Genomic DNA, 24,132 nt, shown 5'->3' with positions numbered 1-24,132 from the left:
ATTATACTTTATATAGATAAAAGCACTTATATTAAAGTGTATGAAATTTTGTTTCTTCCTTCTATTATTTAAAAATGGCGGCTCTAAAAACAGCTGCTCAAACTCGTTCGATTTGTTGGTGGGTGTCATCATTTCTTAGAAACTAATCAAAAAGCAAAACAGTTTCATATCCTGTATCCAATTAGCTATGGTCGGAACTAGAATGAAAAATTTCCACAGAGTACTTTCGGCACTAATTCTATATCATTTCTAAGTGTAGTTCTAGCAACTTTCAGAAAAAAATTGTTTTTGATTTTTTGAAAATTGTTTGGAGGAAGCTGGCCTTAATGCTATTTGCAAAACACTTTTATCACCGAAGTCATGTTATTCTAGGTTTCCAAGCAAAATCAGTAAACATTTTAAATATTTTTGTTGTTATTTGAATTAAAAGAAAGTTAAGTTTTATAATAGTGATATTCTGTTTCACCGATCAAGTTTACTATTGATTTCTAAATTTCTTCTACTTCAACAAATCCAAATTTTTTAACAGAATTGATTTAATTTTGACCATTGGAAACAAACCCCATCATTGTAAAACTATGTTTGAGCATTGTATTTGAGCTACCTTCATCAGAGAACATCTAGTTACAAATGTATGGCAAAAGCCCTTTCAATTTCACATATATAGCAGAACAAAGAGTTACCTTGGTTGAAACGGAACTGGGGATTGACCGTTTACTTACAGAATCGACTTCCAACAAGTAGGGATGAAGAATTCCGTTGCCGAGGTCGTCCTCGAACATCTGATTCAAACAAATCGACCAGTTCTTGAATGGTGCAGAGGTACTGCCCGGATATTTCATGAGTGTACAGTCCCATTACGGGGCCGCGTGCAAATTTAAGTTTCATAAACACTCTAATGGAATTACGTGCAGACCATGGTGGAACCTGTTACTGTCACGTGTGAACCTCTCCCGCACGTGTATCATCCGAACGCATTTGGAACGCTGGCTTAGAAAGGAACCCAGCACAGCTCGTTAGTTAATGGTCAACCAGAGTATTCTGAACGGCGCTTTAAGCGACGACCTTCAAGAACGCAACCTCCAGCCTAGCCGTTCTCCCATTAAAAGGCTCCGATTTTTTTACCTGTTCCTTCACGACGCGACGGTGAATGTGACCTTCGACCGCAAAAGGAGCCTCCATCTGCTCATCTTCCTCTGTGTGAACCTCAGAATTGCTAGTATCTGAGAAATCACCGTTTATGTGTAGTGTGCGGTTAACCATTGCAAAAAAAAAACCCGAAGCTGGCATCAAATCAGCCCCGTACCTAGAATCTGCAACCCGTTGCGGCATCATCGTCATCATCGACAGCACTCGTTGCGGCATTCGACACTCGCCGAGGGTGCCTCCTCCGTCACCGCTGCTGCTGGTAGTACTGCACCCTAATCCTAATTTCTGTCTCGATCATCAACAAGTCATGTTTCAACATCTATCGCGGTAATTTCGCGCCAGGCATCGGGCTTGGATGCCACCGTCGTTGGCTGTTTGTCTGTCTATGGCGACTAATTTCTGGGTTCCAGCCTAGTTGTGCAGTTTTGAAATAGTTCTTCTTCGGCACGGCGAAAAGAAAGAACAACGGACGTCGTGGCTTCGGTGTACTACGGTTTGGCCCGCGGATGTTCGCATTACGGTCATTACCAGTGCCAGTTTAACGATAAATCAATACATTTGTGAACCACCAGAAACGTCGTCGTCGTCGTCGCCGCCGTCGTGACTCAGAGCAGCAACGGACAACAAAAAAAAACAAAACAATTTTGTACCAAAAGTACCGCAATTGACCTGTCTAGTGCTGGTGCTACTTTCGGTGTCAACAGTTCTGACAGCTCCTCCCTGACGTGGGGAGCCGAGCATCGAGGAACCGTTCTTAGACGGTTATCCGACCAGTTTTCCTGCCAGTACTGCGCTTGAAGTGTGCCAGCATCCATCAAATGCCCCGGTGGGGTGTTGTTTCAGTGCATTCAAGGTAAGTCCGGAAGAACCGTGCAACCGAACGCTTCCCAAGGTGACTCGATTGGTATCTCGGAAACGTATTCGCCTTGATTTATGAGCCATTACAAAAACGTTCCAATTTACAAAACAGTATTGATCAATCAGTTTTTGCACTCGAGCTAAATCCGAAACTGTAATTGTGAAGTGCTGCAGCTGGCGCAAAAGCGCATTTCGAGGCAAGTCCCAATAACAGTGATTACGACCGAAATGTGAACCAAAAGCGTGTTGTGGCTCCCGAAGCAACAACGGACAGTGTGTAAATAAATATTAAGTTACAAGTACCGCTCGGGAGAATTACTGCAACAGTGAAACGTAACGCTGCCTCATATTTTTAATTTTATTGCATATCAATTCCGGTGCCCGTTCAAGAAAAGATTCATACATTATGATAAAAGGTTTTCATTAGGTGGTGAGTAAACAAAACTTGGCGTATGAAACACAATAGGTGGTTAGATTTATTTCGTGATTCTCCAGGCCACAAGTAATATATGAATTATGATCTGGATGTAACTTTAAGAGAGAATGACCATAGATCACTAATAAATTATTCATTTAATAAAAAAATCATTCAACAATTTTGGATTGGAACGATGCTAAAAGTTAGCTGTGATATAGTTTTTCTGTGTGGAATATTGCTATTTGATTTTTACAGCTATTGTTATAAATTTCTACTTGCGGACTTCTGTTGTTATATCAAATTCAATAATAATTGTGATACAAACATTCCAAAATCTGTTACGATTTTGTTCCCGCTAGAGTCATTTTTGTTAAGCTGTTAAGTTTACTAGCCAAAAACATTTCAAAATTTGTTACAAAATATTTCTGAATAAATTACTCCAGTTGTTATAATTCTGTTATACACAAAGTTAAGAGGATAAAATAGATAAGATTGAAAATTTACTTATGGGTTTATGATTTTTTTTTAGCAAACGAAAACAATTTTTTGGTAGTTTTATTGAAGAAAAAAGTAAGTTGATTTATTAAAATATATTAAATGGTGTTAGAGTTACGGCTCCTTCCCCGAATTGTGTTTTTGCCTTTCTCTTATAGAAAGGCCTATACAATCACTGTGAAACCAACTTTTGAACCGAGGCCCGAAATGCCGAATGTCATATACCATTTGACTCAGCTCGACGAACTGAGCAAATGTCTGTGTGTGTGTGTGTGTGTGTGTGTGTGTGTGTGTGTGTGTGTGTGTGTGTGTGTGTGTGTGTGTGTGTGTGTGTGTGTGTGTGTGTGTGTGTGTGTGTGTGTGTGTGCGTGTGTGTGCGTGTGTGTGTGAGAGAGAGAGAGAGAGAGAGAGAGAGAGAGAGAGAGAGAGAAAGAGAGAGAGAGAGAGAGAGAGAGAGAGAGAGAGAGAGAGAGAGAGAGAGAAAGAGAGAGAGAGAGAGAGAGAGAGAGAGAGAGAGAGAGAGAGAGAGAGAGAGAGAGAGAGAGAGAGAGAGAGAGAGAGAGAGAGAGAGAGAGAGAGAGAGAGAGAGAGAGAGAGAGAGAGAGAGAGAGAGAGAGAGAGAGAGAGAGAGAGAGAGAGAGAGAGAGAGAGAGAGAGAGAGAGAGAGAGAGAGAGAGAGAGAGAGAGAGAGAGAGAGAGAGAGAGAGAGAGAGAGAGAGAGAGAGAGAGAGAGAGAGAGAGAGAGAGAGAGTTTGTACATGTGTGTGTGACAAATATTGTCACTAGGTTTTCTCGGAGATGGCTGAATCTATTTTCACAACTTAGATTGAAATGAAAGGTCTCATAGTTCCAAACAAAGTTCCTGAATATGATTTAGATCCGACTTCCGCTTCCGGGATTCCAGGGTGATATGCACCAAAAGTGTGAAATTAATATCACTTCATTTCCTCGAAGATAGAAGAACCGAGTTTCACAAACTTAGATTCAAATTGATGGTCTCATGGTTCCAAACAAAGTTCCGGAATTTCATATGTATCCTTGACTCCTAACTTGATAGGCTGATATGCACCAAAATATGAAAACAGTGCATTGAAAATGTGAATATAATGTCACTCACTTTTCTTGGAGACGGCTAAACCGATTTTCACAAACTTAGATTTATATAAAAGGTCTTATGATCTCATACAAAGTTCCGGGAATTTCATTTGGATCCAACTTCCGGTTCCGGAATTACAGGGTGGTATGCATAAAAATGTGAAAATAATGCACAAAAACGTGCTTAATCCACCTAGCAGTGAGATGATACCTTTTTTTTATAAATCCGCCCATTTTTTTTTTTGCATGAATATTCTTCGGTTTTTCAGTTTTCATGACATTATTCTAATGTTTCGTTTTAAATGGCAATTTGAGATTTTAATCACTCCTTACTCTGTAATGTTGAAACTGCAAATCGGATCGAATTTTAATCTAAAAGTGTAACAATCGATTAAACATTCCATGATATGACGAAGTAATTTCCACTTTAAAGTTTAGGGTAATTTAAGGTACATCCAGAGCCGGTATTCAGGAACCAGCATAACCCAAACCGATTCGTATGGCCATATGACGAAAAAATTGCAATAGTTTTGAGTCCAACTTTAAAGCTTTTCGGGATTGTCATCTTCTATATCGCTTCGAATTTTAAAAATTCATCATCCTACAACTCCAGAATCGGAAGTCAGAATTGGATGAAATTGGATTTATTTTAATTTGAACTTGTGTTTCTGAAATTCGATTTGGATTTTTTTTTGGGGAAAACGATTGAGCTTTGAGAAACGATTCGATACTGGAACTGGTATTCGAAATTCGGTGTAGCCGAAGTCAGACAAATTCTCCTGAGTAGCTGTATAGTTTACATTTGTTTCAAAATGTTTGAAAGTCAATGTAGACATCTTTGAGGAATCGTAGTGCGAATTAAATTTTTGGGTGCCTTCCGAATCGAAAACTGAATACAACCAAAAAATAAAATAAGTTCATTTGGTTATCGACTATCCAAATCTGCCAACCCGATAAACCTGATTAATTTATGTGAAATAGACATTTTTATAATAATCACCCTGTATCTCCGAAACCGGAAGTTGCATCTGACAGATAAACAAGATGTTTCATAGAATCTTAAAACTTTTCATTTGAATCTTAGATGATTAGATTTTAGATTTCTTAGATTTCATTTGAATCTTAGATCGGTTTAGCCATCTACGAGAAAAATGAGTTACACAGTTTTAATTTCGTTTCACATACAATCCTGTAGTTCCGGAACCAGAGGTCGGAACCTTGTTTGGGAGTATACGACTTTTTATATGAATCTGAGTTTGTAGAAAACGGTTGAGTCATCACCAAGAAAAATTGAGTGAAATTATTTGTCACACACGCATTTGCTGAATTCGACGAACTGATTCGAATGGTATAAAGGTGTTATGTTCTTCCAGCATTTATTACTGTAAGTAGTTTAAATCAGTATAATTATGGAATTTCTTTCAACTCGAAAATTCTGCCATTATCTGGTTTACATATGGCATATTCGGACGATTATGTTGCCAAAATCGAGCCGTGCTAAAATCGGTCCGAGGCAAAATATCACGCTGTACACAGTCTTTTGGGTACTCAGAAACAAATGTATGTAACAGTATGAAAAATCGTGTTTTATGTTGCTCCAAAGCATTTTCTTGTCAGGCAGCGCTCAAAACTTCTACTGCCGGAATAGGGGGAAAAGTCGCTCACACAAAAATTTCGATATCTCCGTTAAAAATGGTCAGATTTTAACAATCTATGGCTTGTTAGATAGGTATTACCGTGTGGAATCTAAGTCTGAAAATATATTCTGTTTTCAAGGACAATTAAGACAGACACTGCCAAAAAACTGGAAATTTTGACATAAAACTTCGAATAACTCAAAAAGTAAACAACCGATCTCAAAACCATTCAATAGCATTCAGGGTGACAGTGAGACCTTTCATTTGCGACTAGCTTGATCAAAATCGATCCAGCCATTTCTGAGATCTTGACCTCTTAGTTGACAACACACATACAGACACACACGGACATTTGCTCAGTTCGTCGAGCTGAATCAATTGGTATATGACATTCGGCCCTCCGGGCCTCGGAAAATTTTTCTAAAGTTTGAGCGAATTCTATACCTATTTTTTATATTTATAAAAAAAGGTAAACATGTGAAAAAAATGTCACTCACTTTTCTTGGTGATTGAAGTTCTTAAGATGTCATAAGAATATCTCAATTTTCATCCGGATCAAACCTATGGTTTCAGAGATGTGGTGCTCAGTATGAAAACGTCAATTTCAGGATGTGTGGTTCTGAACCAATAATCTCGTGATAATAAATAAGAAGCTTTACTATTGGTGTAAAAACGGCAAAAATGCATTGTTGATCGCAGTCTTGGGTTTATTGCTAGTTGCTGTAGATGCGTTTTGTACATTAATTGCAGTTGATAGTTGGTTTGATGGTGAAAGTGTTTTTGAAACAGGAGCATTGCATTCAATAGTTTCCGTTGTTGAGCGGTTGTCCTTGTATTTGTTTGATGATGTCCTTTTCGCAGTTTCAGTGCAAGGTTTGCCGTAGTGTGCAGTTTGTTCACAAAACTGACTTGTAACCAGTCGATTTTCATACGTAATCAGCGTTTTACACGGATGTGTCCCGTCTTGATCACAAATGATGTAAGATGGAATTGCTTTATATAGTTGCATACGTACCACTCGCACGCCATTCCGGATACCCGGGAAAAAATTTCGCCATACTTCCCTTTCGATGGAAAGAACTTCACCGTACTGCAACATACTTTCCCGAACGAACCCATCGCTGGTCTGCGGGGGAAGGTCATGCACGCGTACTTCTATGGCATTGTCCACCATGTATTTTATATTTAACATTGTCATGATCAACACTGTGAACCCCGTTAATAACCGAAGCAAATGCAATAGCATCTCTTTCGCGTTTAAACATAATGTACACACAGTTAGAAGCCTTGTTGAATTTAATCTCACTTACATCATTAACGTTTAGAGGAACGTTCGTACCTTAAGCAAGATTTCAATTTCGGTTGCTGCTGGTCTAACTTTGTAGCGCTTGAAATCGATACAAATTGAATTTGGTCTTGTAGGCCAAGTTTCAGGCTTGGTTAAATCGTACTTGCCCATTTCGTACACTCTATTGTTCACTGCACTATATTGTCTTTGTGTCTGTCGTCTCGACCGTAAGAAATTTTCAACTGTTTCGGGTGAGATGCAAGCACGAACTGATAATAATGAATTACCGAGTAATTAGTAATTTAGCGTAAAAAAGATTTTGCTCTACTATTGCATGAAATAGAATAATTACGAATTTTAAAAGTGGCATAATTCTAAAAACGATACAATTCATAACTACTGTCAATTCCATTCATACAGAACTTTACAGGCTTCGAGTGTAATTTGCACTCGGCTACCAAGTGCAGTTGTGTGGATTCATATGTATTAATTATTCATTAACTAAATATTTGCTTCTGTGGCTCAGTCGATTAACCGATGTGCTTTGTGATCTAATGCTTCTCGGTTCAAGTCGCGCTGTTGCTATCGGTCTTTTGTATTTTTTTCATTCGATTTTAATCCATGTAATTTTCAAATCACACTATTTTACATGTACTTCAATATACATTTGTGTGAAATACAACGCTCAATGTATGTGCATCTTATAAGCCGTCAAATCACAAGATTTTTTCGAACATTGTAGGGTTGATGAAGGGATGTTTATTATAACTTTCATTTTAATTTTAAATACTAAAAGAATAAAACTCATATAAACTTATAATCATCGATAGTACGACTGAAAACATTTGATTCTAGTTTGAACAACAAGTCAAACATCACAATTGCCTCGACGAATTTCGGTAAAAGCTATCTCAGTATTCGAAATCTTTTCAAACTCATTCGCAGATTTCGATAAGTTTATTGTTAACTGACGAGCTCAGCAAATTATTATGCCGAAATTCGGCAATAAAATGCTCTTTTCCGAGATCGCATAATATAATTTTAACGAATCTCGGAAAAGAGAACAATCAGTAAAACAGTAAAGAAAATCGAACAATCAGTAAAAAAATGTGTTAACGACCTTAATCGGCAGTTCAATATACCGAGCTCGAGAATCAGTTCTAAGTTGATCAATAAAATTCCAATTTAATTTTACATCGGTCATGATTTTAAATCAGATTTTCGATTCAACTGATATCTATTTACTAGTACTATTGGTTTGCATATCGTGTTTCATTTTTTTTCTCTGTAGATCAATATTGGAAAAATAAAATATGAAAAGTAGCCTCTAACAACGAAGTTCAAATGGCTAGAAATTTTTATTGAAATCTGAGAAGATGATGCCAACATTTGTTCCAGATGGTGCGAAATTTGTCTCATGCAATATAAATCATCTCAATCTTAATACTCATTAAGAAAAATACCTTTATCGTTTGTAATATCACAAAATGAAATTTTCGCTATGACACAATATTACATCTATTAACTTGTAAAAATACTGTTTGTGTCTGTATCGATGTAAACTTCAGCTAAATTAACTGTGAAGTGAAGGATATAACTTAACTTTACATGCTTTGAATCGTAAATTTACCTGAATTACGACGCTCCTTTTATGTGTATCTGCCTTTCAAGCTTAAGCTATTGCCAAAATGTTTTTGATTTACTGTTTCGTTTCTCAAATGTTACTCCCTTACTATTGGTAAATAAATTTATCACGAGCCTAGCAAATGTGAGCAGCCACCAAAGTTTGGCATGGTGTGAGAAAAGTTATTAACGCTTGACAGTTTCCTTTATGAATTGGTTCGAACAAAAACATGGTGATTCAGGCGCTGGCAAATGATCCATTTCCATCAATTCAGCTTAGGTACTGGCGCACTGTGGTATGGTTAGTAAAGGTTTAAATTGCTTGCTTCGTATTTCCCTTTTAGTCGCCGCTGTTTTGTACTCACTATACCATCGTTTAACGTTCGAACACACCATTAATCAACGAGAGAGGTAAAAATTAATGAGACGTTGAAAGAAATGCTAATTAAGTATTATACTCAAAGTACTTACCGCGGCTAATACATCATGTGTGAAACTACTTAACGAAATGTTTTATTCAGTGGTTGGTGAAAAATCAACCGACGATTTTAGTTTGTTTTGAGCCCACTGTTGGTACCAGCATACTGGCATCACTGGATATCAACATCGTAATTTCATAATTCACATTATGGAAATTGTTGTTAATACTGAGTGTAAATTTGATTTTCCGTTTAACAGCGAATTGGACGAGTAATCCTTTCGGTATAAATATGAGTTTGGATTACTTCCAACAGGCTACAACTGATTACAATTTTTCCAATAAAAAAAAACAGATGAAGCAACATTATTTTGCTTAATTGCAGTGTTATTGCCGACGCTCCCTCAGATAGCTTAGCTGTCTTTGAAATTATTGTATCCATTGACAAGTGCGCAATGTGTGAATATGCTACCATTCTCACATGCGAAGGAGTGTCTGGTTGGTATGATCATGCCAGTCAACTAGAATAAGATGTCCGTTGTTTGAAATTACTGTTTCCATACCTTTGAACATGTCTTACAACGATACGTCTGGTAAGTTGAAGAAGTGGAATTTCCGAGCATTGCAATACGCAGCCATTCGTACCAACTTCAATCCTTATTTTGACGAAACTAAATGATTTGAAAGTACGATTTTGGATTAGGTCGAAATTAGATATTACTTACTACTTACAACATCTATTAGAATTAGAAACACATTCTTTAAAGGCGCTCTAATATTTCTGAAACTATGTGAAAGCAATTTTTAGATGTATTTGGCATGGTAAAACCTGTTCCAATTCACCTAGTTGTGTAATGGTCTCTTTATTATTAACATTTCACGAGAAATCGGTATAGGTATGAACATTTTGGATAACTGTTTCCGAAACTGGAATCGGGAGATTGTCACAGTTGAAACTTAGTTTTTATGGCCTTTGAATAGCACAAGCTCGATTTTTTTTTTCGTTTTTTTTGTGCCGTCAACTATATGATCAACCCAATCAACCTGAATCTCATTCAATAGAATGAGACATTTATTTAAACTGTAGTTCGACCGGTTCAGTCACAATTAGTTTGTCTGGTTGGACACTTGTCACCTTGTTTTTTTTTTATTCAAGGCCAACGTCCAAGTCCTATGCGCGCGAGTGGTTTCAGGGAATTTTCAATGAAAATTTTGGAAAATTTGAAAAAAAAAAACCAAAAACATACAGACTTTTGAAAAACATTTTTCTATCTGCAGGAAAAATGGTGACGGATTTTCCGATTGTTATCAATAATAGCTCTGATAAATGAGTGCTTTTGTGATCTTTCACAATTATTATGAAAAATAATGCGATGATATGATAATTTTTTTTTCGAATAAACCTTTTTTGGCTGCAAGGATTATAATCAGACACAGTTTTTGGAAAAGCATTCCACGCTTTTCATGGAAAATCAACAATTTTCATACAACCGATTTCGTTGTATTTTGACGATTTTGAAGTACTAAATGAAATGCAAATTATTTTGCAACAATGCTAATTCAATTTATAAACGGAATAATTTTAGTTTTGCCAAGTTTTTTAAGTTTTCCAAATAATAAGAACATTTTTGCAATGAATTCAAGAATTTCCGCTTCAGTTTGAATATGTGTAATAATTGTGGAAGATTACAAAAATACTCATTTTTTAAATTTTTGATAACACTTGGAAAATCCTCCAATTTTTTCAGTCATTTTTGCCCTGCAGATAGATAGAAGTTCTTCCAAGGTCTGTATGCTTTTGGTTTTGGAACATTTTTCAAAATTTCCATCGAAAATTTTCTAAGACCTCCAGCGCGCATGGTACTTGGACGATGGCATTAAGCTCTAAGATTGCGAGGGTTTGTCACCCTGTTATTCCGGAACCGAAAGTCAGATCCGGATGAAATTCAGGATTTATATATGAAATCATCAGACCTTTGACTTGAACTTAAGGTTGTAAAAATTGGCAACAACAATGATGAAAGGCCAAAGGGTGTAAAACGTTGATGTAATACACGAAAATAAGATTAATAAACAGATATTTATGCAAAAAAATGTAAAAATTGGCCAAGCCACCACTGAGAAAAGTGAGTTCGTTCCATTTTAGAGTTTGTGACCACTGTTTCAGGTACGTTCGGAACAAGAACCCGGGAATTGGCCGGAATGGTTACGTTTGGTCGTCTACCTGACAAGGTCTATCGATTGGAACTCATTCGAGCCCCCCTCCAAAACCCCATTTTTCCGTGTTTTGCATCAATGCACTCTAAAAAAATTGAATTTTACAGGTGACTTAATCCCTCATACGATGTAATTCATAAAGACCTAATTTGTCAAATGACGGAAAATTTCATTTGTAATGACTTAATGTTAGATGAGCTTGAATTTTACTGGTTTCGACTGTTTCGACTGCGTTCTGCTAGCAGGTGCGCCTGTATGAATTTAAATGCACCTTTTACCAGCCAAACAGATGCATGCTTCTGTGGCTCGGTCGATTAACAGACGTACTTGCGATCCAATGATTCTCGGTTCAAGTCGCGGCTTGCTATCAGTATTCTTTTTTTTTAGTTCAGTGAATTTTATGTCATGGAGTTTTAGACACAATTTTGAATGTTCTTCCACGTGAATTTGCGTGAACTGCGACGCTCCATTTATGTGTATCTAATAAGATGTAAAATCACAGGGATTTTTTTAAGTGTGTGCTCTGTTTAACTGCTTGAAATGTTTAACACCATTTTTAATAATTCCCGCCCCGGAAATCGAATCCAGATGAAACTCCGAAATTTTATAGAAGACCATAAAACCACTAATTTGAATCGAAGTAAAGCTTGCCTCAGATAGAATTGGAACAAAGACAATTGCCTGTATTTCAGTTATTTATTATAGAATTCAAGATCTTTTTTTATACAAATGTAGTGTATAAAATTTATACTTTTATGAAAATATACGAATAAAATTATTCGTCAAGGTTTCGAAGGAATTCTCGATTTTTTCCTGTAACACGGCTCATTAGGCGGCGCACACCTTTTTCGTCCATCGTTTTAGCTATCTTATTCCATCAGGTCGTCATCTGATTGATGTCTTTGACAACCTTTCCCTTTGTCTTGAGTCTCCTTTTCATGATTGCCCAGTATTTCTCAATAGGGCGGAACTGGGGGCAGTTGGGTGGGTTAAGGTTTTTCGGAACAAACTGGACCCCTTTCTCTGCATACCGTTCTTGAACGACTTTGCTGTAATGACAGCTTGCCAAATCTGGCCAAAACATTACGGGATGGTCGTGGGATCGAATGAACGGCAAAATTCGTTTTTGGAGACACTCTTTTTGGTATAGTTCCGATGTCATTGTCTTATTTGTAACGAAATCTTTTGTTTTTTTTTCGCCACAGCTGCAAATGCCCTGCCAAATAATAAATTTTCTCGCAAATTTGTCGGCAAAAACAAATTTAAATTTGGCTGGAACATCGCCCCGACCCGTTGCCAAGTAAAATTTTTGACCTGTGATTTGCCCGAAGTCAGCCTTGACATAGGTTTCATCGTTCATCAGAAGACACCCGTCGAACTAGGTCAGCACTTGGTCATACAGTTTCCGAGCACGAATTTTGACCACACTATTCTGTTTTATGGTCCGATTTGGCTGTTTGCTAGCTCGATACGATTTGATTTCTTCCCGGAGTCGAGTTCTCCTCACGGTACTATGGGCAGCACCGAATTTTCTGGCCAAATCACGGTCCGACAGATTAGAATTCCTCTTAATCGTCGTCCAAGCAGTTTCTGGTTGACAGTTCCACTCCGGCGATTGGCTTGAGGCTTCCGAATCGTCGTCAATGTTTGCTTATACGTTTGATAATGCGCCACGCGGTATTTCTGGACAATTTCAGCTGTTTAGCTAGCCTAGATGCAGACCACAATGGATTTTCCAAATAACTGTGCACAATTTTTTCCTTTTCTTCCGGCTTTCATGTTGATTGTTTACAAAGTACAGTCCATTTGCGGAATGTCAAAAATCATACGTGAAGCTGACAAAATTCCCGACACGTGGGCGCCAAGAACTTCCAAATCCGTCCACCAGGAGCGCCACAATATGAGCAAAAGTTTGTTCCAATTCTAAATAAAGCAAGCTTTATGTAAACATCGGTCACGTCATCTCTGAGAAAAGTGAGTAATTGAAAATTGGAATTTTTACACCGATCGTCCTGTAATTCCGGAACCGGAAGCCGAATCAAAACGAAATTCAGGAATTTTTTAAAGAACTATAGGAACCAGTATTTGAATCTAATTTTGTGAAAATCGGATCGGCCATCTCCGATAAAATTGGTGCAGTATATTTTTATTTTTTTGCTCATTTTACCCCATAATTCCGGAACGGGAGGCCGGATCCAAATATATATTTTACAATACCGTGCGGTCAAAAACCGAGTTATAACACTAATTGGAAAAATATACGAATTCAAAAAATAAAGTTAGTAAAAATTTCTAACTTTATTTTTTGAAATTTTTTTTGGCGATTTTAGATTGATTGTTAACAGATTTTTATCGGGTTTGAGCTCATTTTTTCAACGATTTACTCCCAAGTTGAATCAAAGTTTGTATAGTTTCTAAAGTTGTATACAAAAAAATGTAAACGGATTTTGACCAATGTTCAAACTTATTTCTTTATTGTGGAAAAAAAAGAATTATTAAGAAGAATTATTGACAAATTTTTATTCAATTTCTACCTTATTTAAATCGAATTCTTGATAATTTGAACAAATTTGTCAGAGTTTCAAGTTCAATTTTTCATATTCTTTTTGAACTGTACTCAGAAAGGAGATGACAGCAAAGTTTTTTTTATCGTGTGTTATCGTGTGTCAAAATGAAGTGTTGAAGAGAGTGTTTAAAAATTTAGACACTTTGTAAAAATGACTGTGCACGAGTATAAACACTCTAAATTTTAAACACTGTATTTCCGAAAAAAAAATCAAAATTCGCCATTAATAATTTTTCATTTTCAAGGAAGTAATTTTTTGCTTTTCTCATAGAAAAAGGTTATGCTGTGAAAACCGACTTTTGAACAGAGACCCGAAGGTCCGAGCGTCATATCCCATTCGACTCAGTTCGTCGAATACGCAAAATGTATGTGTGTGTATGTAACGTTTTTTGCACTATCTTTTCTCGAAGATGACGGAACCGATTTTCACAAACTAAGATTCAAATGGAAGGTCTTTTGAACAAAACTTATGAATATTGTTTGGATCTGGCTTCCCGTTCCCGGAATTATGGGGTAAAATATGCAAAAAAAAAGAAAATAAGTGCACCATCTCTTATTTGAGATGGCTAAACTGATTTTACAAACTAAGATTCAAATGCAAAATCTTTCGGTTCCATACAAAATTCCTAAATTAGGTTGGGAACTGACTTTCGGTTCCGGAATTATGGGGTAAAATATGCAAAAACATGAAAATATGTGTACACTGGAGTCTTTTTTATGCTAGTTTACGTACCGCATAACTCTGAAAATTCGCATAACAAAAGACACAGATTTTCACAAAATCAGTTTTAAAGGAAAAGTTTTATGGTCCTATACAAAACTTCTGCATTTCATTTGGATCCGACTTCTGGCTCCGGAATAATAGTATAAAGTGTGTCAAAACTTTTTTAACCCTCACTCAAAGAGACGAAACAAAAGACAAAAGAGATTTTCTAAATCGGCTGCAAAACTACTCAAATCGATAGTCATGACAAGTAGACGGCCAAACAAACCGGTTCCGGTTATTCTTTCAAAAACTGAAGAAAATTCATTTGAAGAATACCTCAGTTTTATTATATATGCTAGTATGAGTTATATGAGAAAGGCATCATTACACCACTAGGTGATATAAAACGGGTTTTTAATCGATTCTTCATTATATTTCATCATTTGCTGTCGGTAGCGATCAGTATTAACAATTGCTCCTGGTTTGATAAGCTCGTAGCATAAGACACCATTCACTCGTTTGCCTTCCGAAGCGATAAGATTTTACAGTATATGTCGTTGGTCAACTCACGATTTCAATCGGGATTCTCAAATTAAATCTATGTCTCATCTCTCGTTAAGTAAAAAAAATCTTCTTTTTATGCTGAGTAAACAAAATTTACTCACCGTTTTCCGCTTAGCCTGTGGTGTATCATTCAGCCAATAGGGAACCCATTTTTCCACTTTTTTAACCAGAAATGGCTTGACGACCAACGTTTAACCGTTCCGCCATTAGTGTTTGACGTTTGGGTATTGTTTACATTCAATACCCAATCCTTGTAATTCGGCATCTTCATTTTTTTTTGGGTGGACCAGTTCATTCTTTGTCTTTTACACTGAAATTCCCCACTGGTAAATCATTTAAACCCACGTACACAAGTCACGATTGAAAGGGCATGTTCTCCGTAAGCTTTAAAAAGCATTTGATGGGATTCAGCAGCACTTTCTATTTCAAAACAAAGTAATGAATCAACATTTTCCGCAAATGTTCTTTACTTGACAAGAAGGTTCTCTTCGATAAATTTATACGTCACTAACTCGTAAATGGTAGAACAATAATGCATTTTTGGGCTTGATGTTACTGCAAAAAATTACATTTTGAAAGTGTTGTTTTTAATGTTATAAAAAGAGCTGATAATAACAACATAAATTGTTTCTCTTATAGAATGCATGTTCTCTTAAATATTCATATTATATACGCATGTTACAGTGGAATTTGCCATGACTAAATATGAATCAATTATGAAGACATCATCGTAAATGACAGTTTCAGTATGTACAAGAATAGATGCACCCATAAATCGTATTTAATAACTATGCAAAGTAGAGCTTCCCATAAACTATCACAACCTTCGATCAATCGTTCAGGTTTTTTTCTCCATATTAGGACACTAACAAATCAAAAATCACCTACTGCTGAGCGGGCTAGAGGGAATGTTCAAATTGCGCCCGATCCCAGTCCAAACGGGGCAACATAATTTCCATCAAACTCACGCATAAATTATTTTAACATCCAATTAAAAATAGTTTATAGCAGGTACGGGTTCATTTGCTTGCCAAGAAGTGCGCACTCGCACAGTCTGATTTACCGATCTTCTGCCGAGGTTAGCAGCTGGCAGTCCTGATGGCAATAATAGTAGCCATCATCAACGCCTTGACGCTGACTGCCAGGCCACGGATGGTGAACGGTGCGTGGCGGAGTCTATCGGAACCAGTCAGCGGCAAATGTTCTCTCCAATCGGGCGATAAGATCTATGTGCTGCCGCCTTGTTGGGTACACTTGCAGTGCACGGCAAGGGGTTTGTATCGGTAGGTTCTTTATGGCCTCCGTCGATACGCGATCGACCACGGATAGTGGAGAGTGGCGTTCCGATGCTGGATTTGATGAACTCTGACGAACGAGCGACGGTCGTCGATGAGAAGGTTGAACTGCCGTGCCGCTACAAGCAGTTTCACGCAGCGCACCCCAGTCCGCGGATTAGAACTTTCGGAACTGGCCGGCTAGCACTGACTAGAAGGGAATGTGGGCTGAGCAAAACTTAAACGGTTGCTCGTTGTTCCGACAGTTATCGCAGGTACTAAACGGTAATTTATGAAGTATGGAAGCTGCTTTATGAAGACAAGATTTAGAGCAACGATAGCCGCGAAATAATTATGTCTCTGTTAGTCACCGATACCGGCTTACTTTGCATTAGGAGATTTTGCTAACGGATTCGACGATGATGGGTACCTTTACCTTGCCGAAAAGGGAGCTACAAATTACTACTACTTTTTTGCGAGTGTTGTTTGCTGAATTGAATTCCACTACTAGAAAATTCCCCAATTCGATGTGAGTCAGCAAACTTACATTGCAAAACATCAATAGAAAAAAAAGTGCAAACTAAATGCAGTTCAGTACAAACGAAGCCAGTGTGCAAACCATTCTTCAATTTTAAATTACACCATTTTTTTTGGTAGCAGCAAGTAATTGGGTCACCACGCAGCCTAACTGAGCATCAACGAAATCCGACACTAATGTGGGAACTTTTTCGTGCGAAAAAATAAAAACAAAACCATCTCTCAATGCGCCCTCGAGAATGAATTCGGAGCGTCATGCAAATTACAGAAACCTGACCAACGTTAAACAATTACGAACAAGACGCCTAACATTTGCTAGCACAACCATCAAACAATCGTTTCACGAACTGTTGTGGATGAATATATGTGGTTCAAATTTTGGTTCGTGTGGCCAACGAAAAAGGGGAGCATCTGATTCTACAGTTGTGTTCACATGTGCACGAAAGGACCGTTACCAATTACCGTGACAAAGCGCGCACGCCAGCACCGAAATCGGACGATGCTTCAAGGCTTTCGGATCGGGGCCGTCGCGTTCTGTTTCTTCGTTGACGCCGAGTTTAAACGGATCGAATGATGTAACGGAAACCACAATTCGCTCTACGTTCGGATCACCTTTGATTTTGAACGACTTAGGGGAAGAATACAAAAGTGAAATATAAAAAAAACACATCATACTGCATAAACCCAAGTAACTTTTTTAACTTTTTCAAATACTTGTAGCATCATGGAGTTGTTTGCAATTGTGATTTTGGTATTAATCAGCTTCATTGCGTCAAAACTTGTGCAGGTAGTCTGAAAATGGAAGATGAAAGTCAATTTTATTTTCTCCATTTTACATTTTGAAAATTATTTGATGTCAATAAATGCTGCGATAAGGGTTGAGCTGGAGCGACCGCCCTCTGGTTGCTACTCCGTTACTGGTCGGGATTAGCTAAGTACAGAGAATTTCTAGATAATTAGACCTGGGACTGACAAATCATCCTTCAATGTTCGTCTTTTGGTAATCTCAGAATTTACTAATCAATACAAGCACCGGCCAGGCACCAACGTAGATCCTCTAAGGAATGGGATGATTATATTGATTGATCTGGGCAGCGGGCTGCCAAGAAAAAAACTATTAATTCAACTACTTCAAATTGTGAGTACGTTACCTCTCCTATCGGTTATCAGATGTTAGACAATCAAACATTTATATGGAGGAAGTTTGAAGGCAATATCGAGAGTGTACGCCTTGGTAAAATTTGAGAGTTGGCATCACTGAGAGTGCGATGCGGTGTCCTGGTGCCGCTCTCTAAAAAGTATAATTTCAATGTGTTGTTTGATACGTATAGTTAAAAATTTTGTTGAAACAGTTATTTTTAGTGATAGTGCAGGTGTGGCAAGTGTGTGTTTATTAGTGGGAGTACTATCCGAATTGGATAATGTTGATCCGCGAATCTAACGATGCTCAAGCGTCGGAAACTAAGAATTTACCGCCCCAAAATTCAACGATGTTAACCTGTTAACCGATCGAAGCGCCATCTGCATGTCATTGTCGGTATTGTCGGATTTCTATGGAATCAGTGAAAGTTTATAAGTCGATCGTATCATTCAAACTGAAGGTCTAGGGTTGGTCTGCAGCGGACCCATTCGCGAGTGTTTTTATTTAATCTTTCAGTGGTCATGTTTCATCTCACGTTGATGACAGCAGAGCGAGTGGGAGAAAAGGGATACTGATGAGATCGTTCCTTGGAGATATTTTATATTTTTCTTACTTATTATATCTCCTGCGTATCGAAAATTAGGTTTTGTTGAGATCATATTGTTTACCAAAACATATCCGAATCTCTTTCCCTCCCTAGATAGGAGTGGAGTGGAGTGGAGATACAGTGGTACCCGCGGTCTCTAGAAACAACGAGGATCGGACTAACATTCCTTCCTTTCCCTCAGTAGCACAACCTTTGGTGGTAGCCAGCGTCGTTATTGTTCATTTAATAAAAAGTTACACAGATAAAAATATTTTGTGATTTTACATTTATTTTCATTTTCATTTTTTTGGAGCAGGCAAATGTTTGGTGGCTATTTTACCCCATTTCCTCTATTTCATGATATCTTATTGTAAATCGTCCTTAAATCTCGGTAAAACTTATTGAAAGTTTACTAAACCTAGCTTATCTTATTTAAAAAAGTCTGTATAATCGAATGGAAGAACCTACACTGGCCGCACGAAACGTTCTGGTGACTATTTTACCCCATTTCTCCGTTTCATGATATCTTATTATAAATCGTCCTTAAATCTCGGTAAAATAGTCACCAGAACGTTTCGTGCGGCCAGTGTAGGTCCTTCCATTCGATTATACAGACTTTTTTAAATAAGATGAGTTAGGTTTAGTAAACTTCCAATAAGTTTTACCGAGATTTAAGGACGATTTTCAATAAGATATCATGAAATAGAGGAAATGGGTTAAAATAGCCACCAAAACGTTTCATGCGGCCAGTGTGGGTTCTTCTAATCGATTCTCCAGACTTTTTTTACATGAAAGTAGGCCACATGCCTCTGATCCGTCAAGATCTAGTGTTATCTTAATCTATTTTCGACTCTGAGAATTAGCAAAAAAATTTAGATTTCCTTCTTGGAATTACATAAAGATTATGCATTATCCCCGACATTTTTTTGTTTCGAAAATATTTCGACTCTGAAACAGAAAATTTTTTAGATTTTCGAAATCGAAATTTTGTTTTGTTGGCGAATGTCAGAATTGCATGAAATCTTTTCGAGATAACCCTAGATCTCCACTTTTCATGTAATTCGAAAGCTTTGGGCGTCGAGGTTTTTCAACAAAAAAGTCCCAATGAATCATTTTTTTTTTCAAAATAAAAAAAAATCGTGATGACTCTAGATCTCGACGTTACCAACTAACCTCCCTCCCAATCGGTGCTTACACTTTTGAGCACTACCGCTTAACGAAGTTCGAGGTGACCCTAAAAAATTTGCACCCTAAAGTATACATGTATTTAAATATGTACGAGTGTGTGCAAATATTTGTATTCCAAATACATATAAATATTGGTGAAGTAAAAGCGTAAGTAAAGATTATTTAGATGTATAAATTTGCGATTAGCAAAAGGTTTTTTTTCCATGCGACTTTATTTTTGTATTTTACAAAGTCATGCGTTTTTTATGGAAAGTTTTCAAAATTATGTGGTCTTTTTTAAAGCGTATGGCTTCAATAATTTTGTTTTCTCTGGATCCCCCGTCAAAAAACATGATATAAGTGTATCAACAATGAGATCTACGATACTTTATACCAGCCATTGCAGACACGTGGTACATGTTTTGAAATGGGTGGATGGGTAATGTCAGAGACATGTCTGAATCGAGTGAATACGAATCACACTGACACGCTTCCTGCACACTTACGATAATCGAAAATTGCTTTGATTTATTGAATAATTATGTCAATTGTGTGAGTTTTTTCCTCTTCGCATCTAGAATTGGAGCGACGCCCCTATACTCAAATACGGCTTATTTTTCTTCAAACTCGTACAAAAGTACAAAAGAACGAATTGTTGGGTCCTGCACATGGAGCAAATTGAACGCAGCATTGAATTAATAAACTCAATCTGAGTGCTAAACACGCTTAGAAAAAGTTACTCAGAGTTTGAGTACTAGTTACTCATTTTCAAATGATACATGGAAACGTCAAAAATTGAGTAGTTACCATCAATAATAATGAGTAACTCTTACTCTAAATTTGAGTTTAACGCAAAAACTTGTTTTTATGTTACTATTCGCAAGATCAGTCTAAAAGTGGTAATAACCATTTGTAGCAACAGGTTCTATTTTTTGTTAGTGAGATTGCGTATTTCAAGAGTGAGTCGCTTAACACAAACGGTGTTGTGTCTGCAAAAAACACAATTTTTAGACTGTCCTCTTGGTTGTGCCATCGACGCAGTTATTGTGTCCAGAAGGGATCCGTACTGTGCTTCAGAATGGAAACAAATATGCTCAAGTGTGTCATTTATGAGGACCAAGTGTCTGATTGGTGTCTGAGCAGTACTGACATATGTGTTAAGCTACAATTGACTCACTATTCCAAGCGATCGCCACTTGATATGATATCTCGAAGTTAGAAATCAATTGTAAACGGAATAATAAATAAACACAGTATGACTGTTTTGTGTATTGCGTGTCAATTACTTAATATTTTAATACAATACAATTAAAATAAGGAGCAATTTTACAAAAATTTGGTGTATGTGGAATTAAATTTCATTCAGAATTTAACTAATTACTCTATTTTTGGCACATGGCAAATAAAGCATTACTCAGTATATGAGTAGTTTTTACCCAAAAATCGTTTCCAGTGGAAGAACTCAAATTTGAGTAACTAAGGATTTACTCTAAATTAGAGTTGCTCCACTTTTTCTATAGATGAGTGAGATCTTACTCATTTTTGAGTAACTATTTTTAAGCGTGAATGTACCTCAACTGACAGTTCGGTAGCGTTGATAGTCAGAAGAAAAGAAATAATAAAAAACGGGTCGGCAATGTCACAGACATAACTAGAGGACGTGAATACAAATAAAACTGACATACTTTTCTCACACTTTCAGGTATCGGTATTCAGGTGCAAAACTCAGGAGTTCAGGTAACGAATTTAGTTTTGGAATTCTGTAACTGAGCTCATTTTCAAAATCCATGTTCCGAATATAAATCTGGAACTGAATTCTAAACTTGTATTCCGAGCCTGAATTAAGGAGCTGAATTTATTTCTTATGTTCAGTTCCAGAATCCATTTTAATTCCAGGTTCTGAATTCTGGAAATGAATTCTGAAACTGACTTTAGGAATTGAATTCTGAAACTGAATTCAGGAATTAAATTCTGGTTTGGGAGTGGGTTCCAAACTTCAAATTCGCAGTTCAGATACAAAATTTATGTTCTAGAATCCCGATCCAAAATTCAAATTGATTGAATTTTTTTCCAGAATTTTGAAGTTGAAATCCTCAATCAGAATTTTGGGTTCGAAATTTTAACTGAAATTGGGGTATCAAATTCGTTTCCAAAATCTTGTCAAGGAACCAGGTCAACAAAGTCCAAAATTAAGATTCAGTTCCAGAGTTTTAATTTTAAATTTTAACCCTGCATTCTGGAAATAAAGAATACTGATTGATACAAATAAAAGTATTGTTTTCAATCGATAAGATAAACAGCACAATCGCTATGTCTAAGTTCGGACTGTATTGGCTTGATTTTCATCTACTGAGCGCGAAACTTGGGGCATGGTTTTTTTTCCGAACTCGCGAACAATTGAGAAGAACTTCTAAGGCACCACAATGCCCCTGTGCGATACATTGGTTTTCGAAAAGAAGAGAAAAAATATCATATGGCATATCTGTGCATCGTAACAATACGTTGTTTTTATCAACCGTAAGAAAATGCGGAACCCAATTTGCACACAATTATTTCACATTCAAGTGCTTTAGATATCCTAAAGGATTGTTTTCTTACTTTTCGATATTCCATAACTTTTCCATGTTCCATTTGAGACATTTTCTAGAGCAGCAGCCTCCTTTTCACGACCAGACCGTGGTACATCATCGGTGGTTGTGTGAAAACGTTTAAATTAAGCATACCATGTCATAATATTTGATTTGCTTGAAGCGAGGTAACACTTATTAGGTCATTTCTTTGTTTTTACAGTAATATTTTTCATTTATGAACAATGTTCTATCAATACACGGATTTACTAACTTTCTAAAAGTAGCGCCACTGAAAACACAATAATTATCATACTAATGATACATACTATTATACCCTGAAAGAATGTTTAATTGTAGATGCCATCAGTCTGTCAGACAGGGGACCGACGTATTGAACGCATATTCTCAGCCACAGAAAAACACGCTCATTTTACATCGTGGCGTTTCACAGTTAACCATAGTAATGCAAATGGTTGCAATCGATTCTCGCTGTCACCGAATTGCTTCGTGTAAGCTTAGTAAAACAAATAAACTTATGCATATGTGGTTGTTGGTGACACTGGTAACCTGTAACCGTCTAACTCTGAATCATTTATAAGTGTTCAGTATTTTAAACAACATTAAAACCAAGGTTTTCAAACCATATCCAACCAAGATATACGCTAATGGCAATTCTGGGTCCAATATTGTGATATTCTGATAATAATAAATGTCCAATTAATATGAAACCTTCCATTTCTACGAATTTGAATAGCCACACGAAAAACAGTGTGAAATCTGTTGAGAATGTATTATCATATTCATTAATACTGACACATGTTCTCGGTCGCAACCAAGTGCATAAGGCATTGAATAGTGCTAACAAACTCTGCTGCATGATCATCTTTTCCGGCTCTGTTTCATTCACCGATCGGAGAGTATCACTCGTTGCATTCAATGCAAAGGTCAGTTATTTCATACTCAATCCATCGCGTATCGTATTCGATTCATCCTCAAGGATCAACACCAGCAATTTATTTACTTTCACTTTATTGACCTTTTCAAGTCCAACATTTTCCCCCCAGGCAAATGCACTTTCAAAAAAATGCACTATTTCCGTTGGAATAATTAAGCACAAGATATAAAACTATTGCTGGTCAAAGTTGCTGTTCTATACATTTATCAATGGAACTGTAAGCTGCCATAGACTCAATATAATAATCACCAATTTCGATTATGAAGAACAACAATGTCAACGGGATTACTCAATTACATACCATGAGCGAAACTCATCATTGGGGGAATAAACGTGTAAACTCAAATGAGTTGAATAAAACATGAGCAGTGGCTGCTATAAAATGTATTTGTTTTTCGCTTCTTAGTAGTAAGGGCATGAAGAGGTTGACAGAGACGATCCGTATTCGGGCGAGTGCAGCAATCTTCTGCGGATGAACTAGTAGAACCCGTTTTCAAGGTTCCTCCTCGTGGCATTCGCTAGTTGTGTGGTGAGATGAAATCGGGAAACCAATCAAGAGAGACGTGTAATTCACATTCCAACCTGTGAATGCAGATCAAGGTGACAAAAACAAAATGCTACTCCGTAAGTGAATAAGTGTGTTTAGTGTTTATTTATTATTAGAAAATCAAACCCATTAAACACATTCTTGATGCCCTGGAAAAAAGCAGAATTGTATATCAATTAATTGCTAATACACCAAATAGACCTTTCCATTAATGTTAACAATAAACGCCAGAAAAGAGGACAACAGTTAGTCGAAGAAAATTATAAGATTCAAGCCAACTACGATCTACCACAGTGTGGAATGCAACAGTTTATACAACTT

General features: G+C 37.0%; 1 protein-coding gene across 2 annotated transcripts in view; it reads left to right on the top strand.

Moving 5' to 3' along the window:
- The first annotated feature begins 1,447 nt into the window (after nucleotides 1–1,447).
- The window catches only part of LOC131438434 (cuticle protein 7), a 40,289-nt gene continuing 17,604 nt past the window's right edge, over nucleotides 1,448–24,132 (top strand). Inside the window, exon 1 of one of the 2 annotated variants that reach the window (XM_058608451.1) lies at nucleotides 1,448–2,002. The gene's annotated coding sequence lies outside the window, so the exon portion shown is untranslated. Of the gene's footprint in view, nucleotides 2,003–2,316; nucleotides 2,438–24,132 lie in introns of those variants that run through there. The other variant, XM_058608452.1, reaches the window with a different exon arrangement.

The sequence above is a fragment of the Malaya genurostris genome, chromosome 3 (genome assembly GCF_030247185.1).
Source record: "Malaya genurostris strain Urasoe2022 chromosome 3, Malgen_1.1, whole genome shotgun sequence".
NCBI lineage: Eukaryota > Metazoa > Arthropoda > Insecta > Diptera > Culicidae > Malaya > Malaya genurostris.
This window is presented reverse-complemented; position numbering and strand designations above follow the sequence as displayed.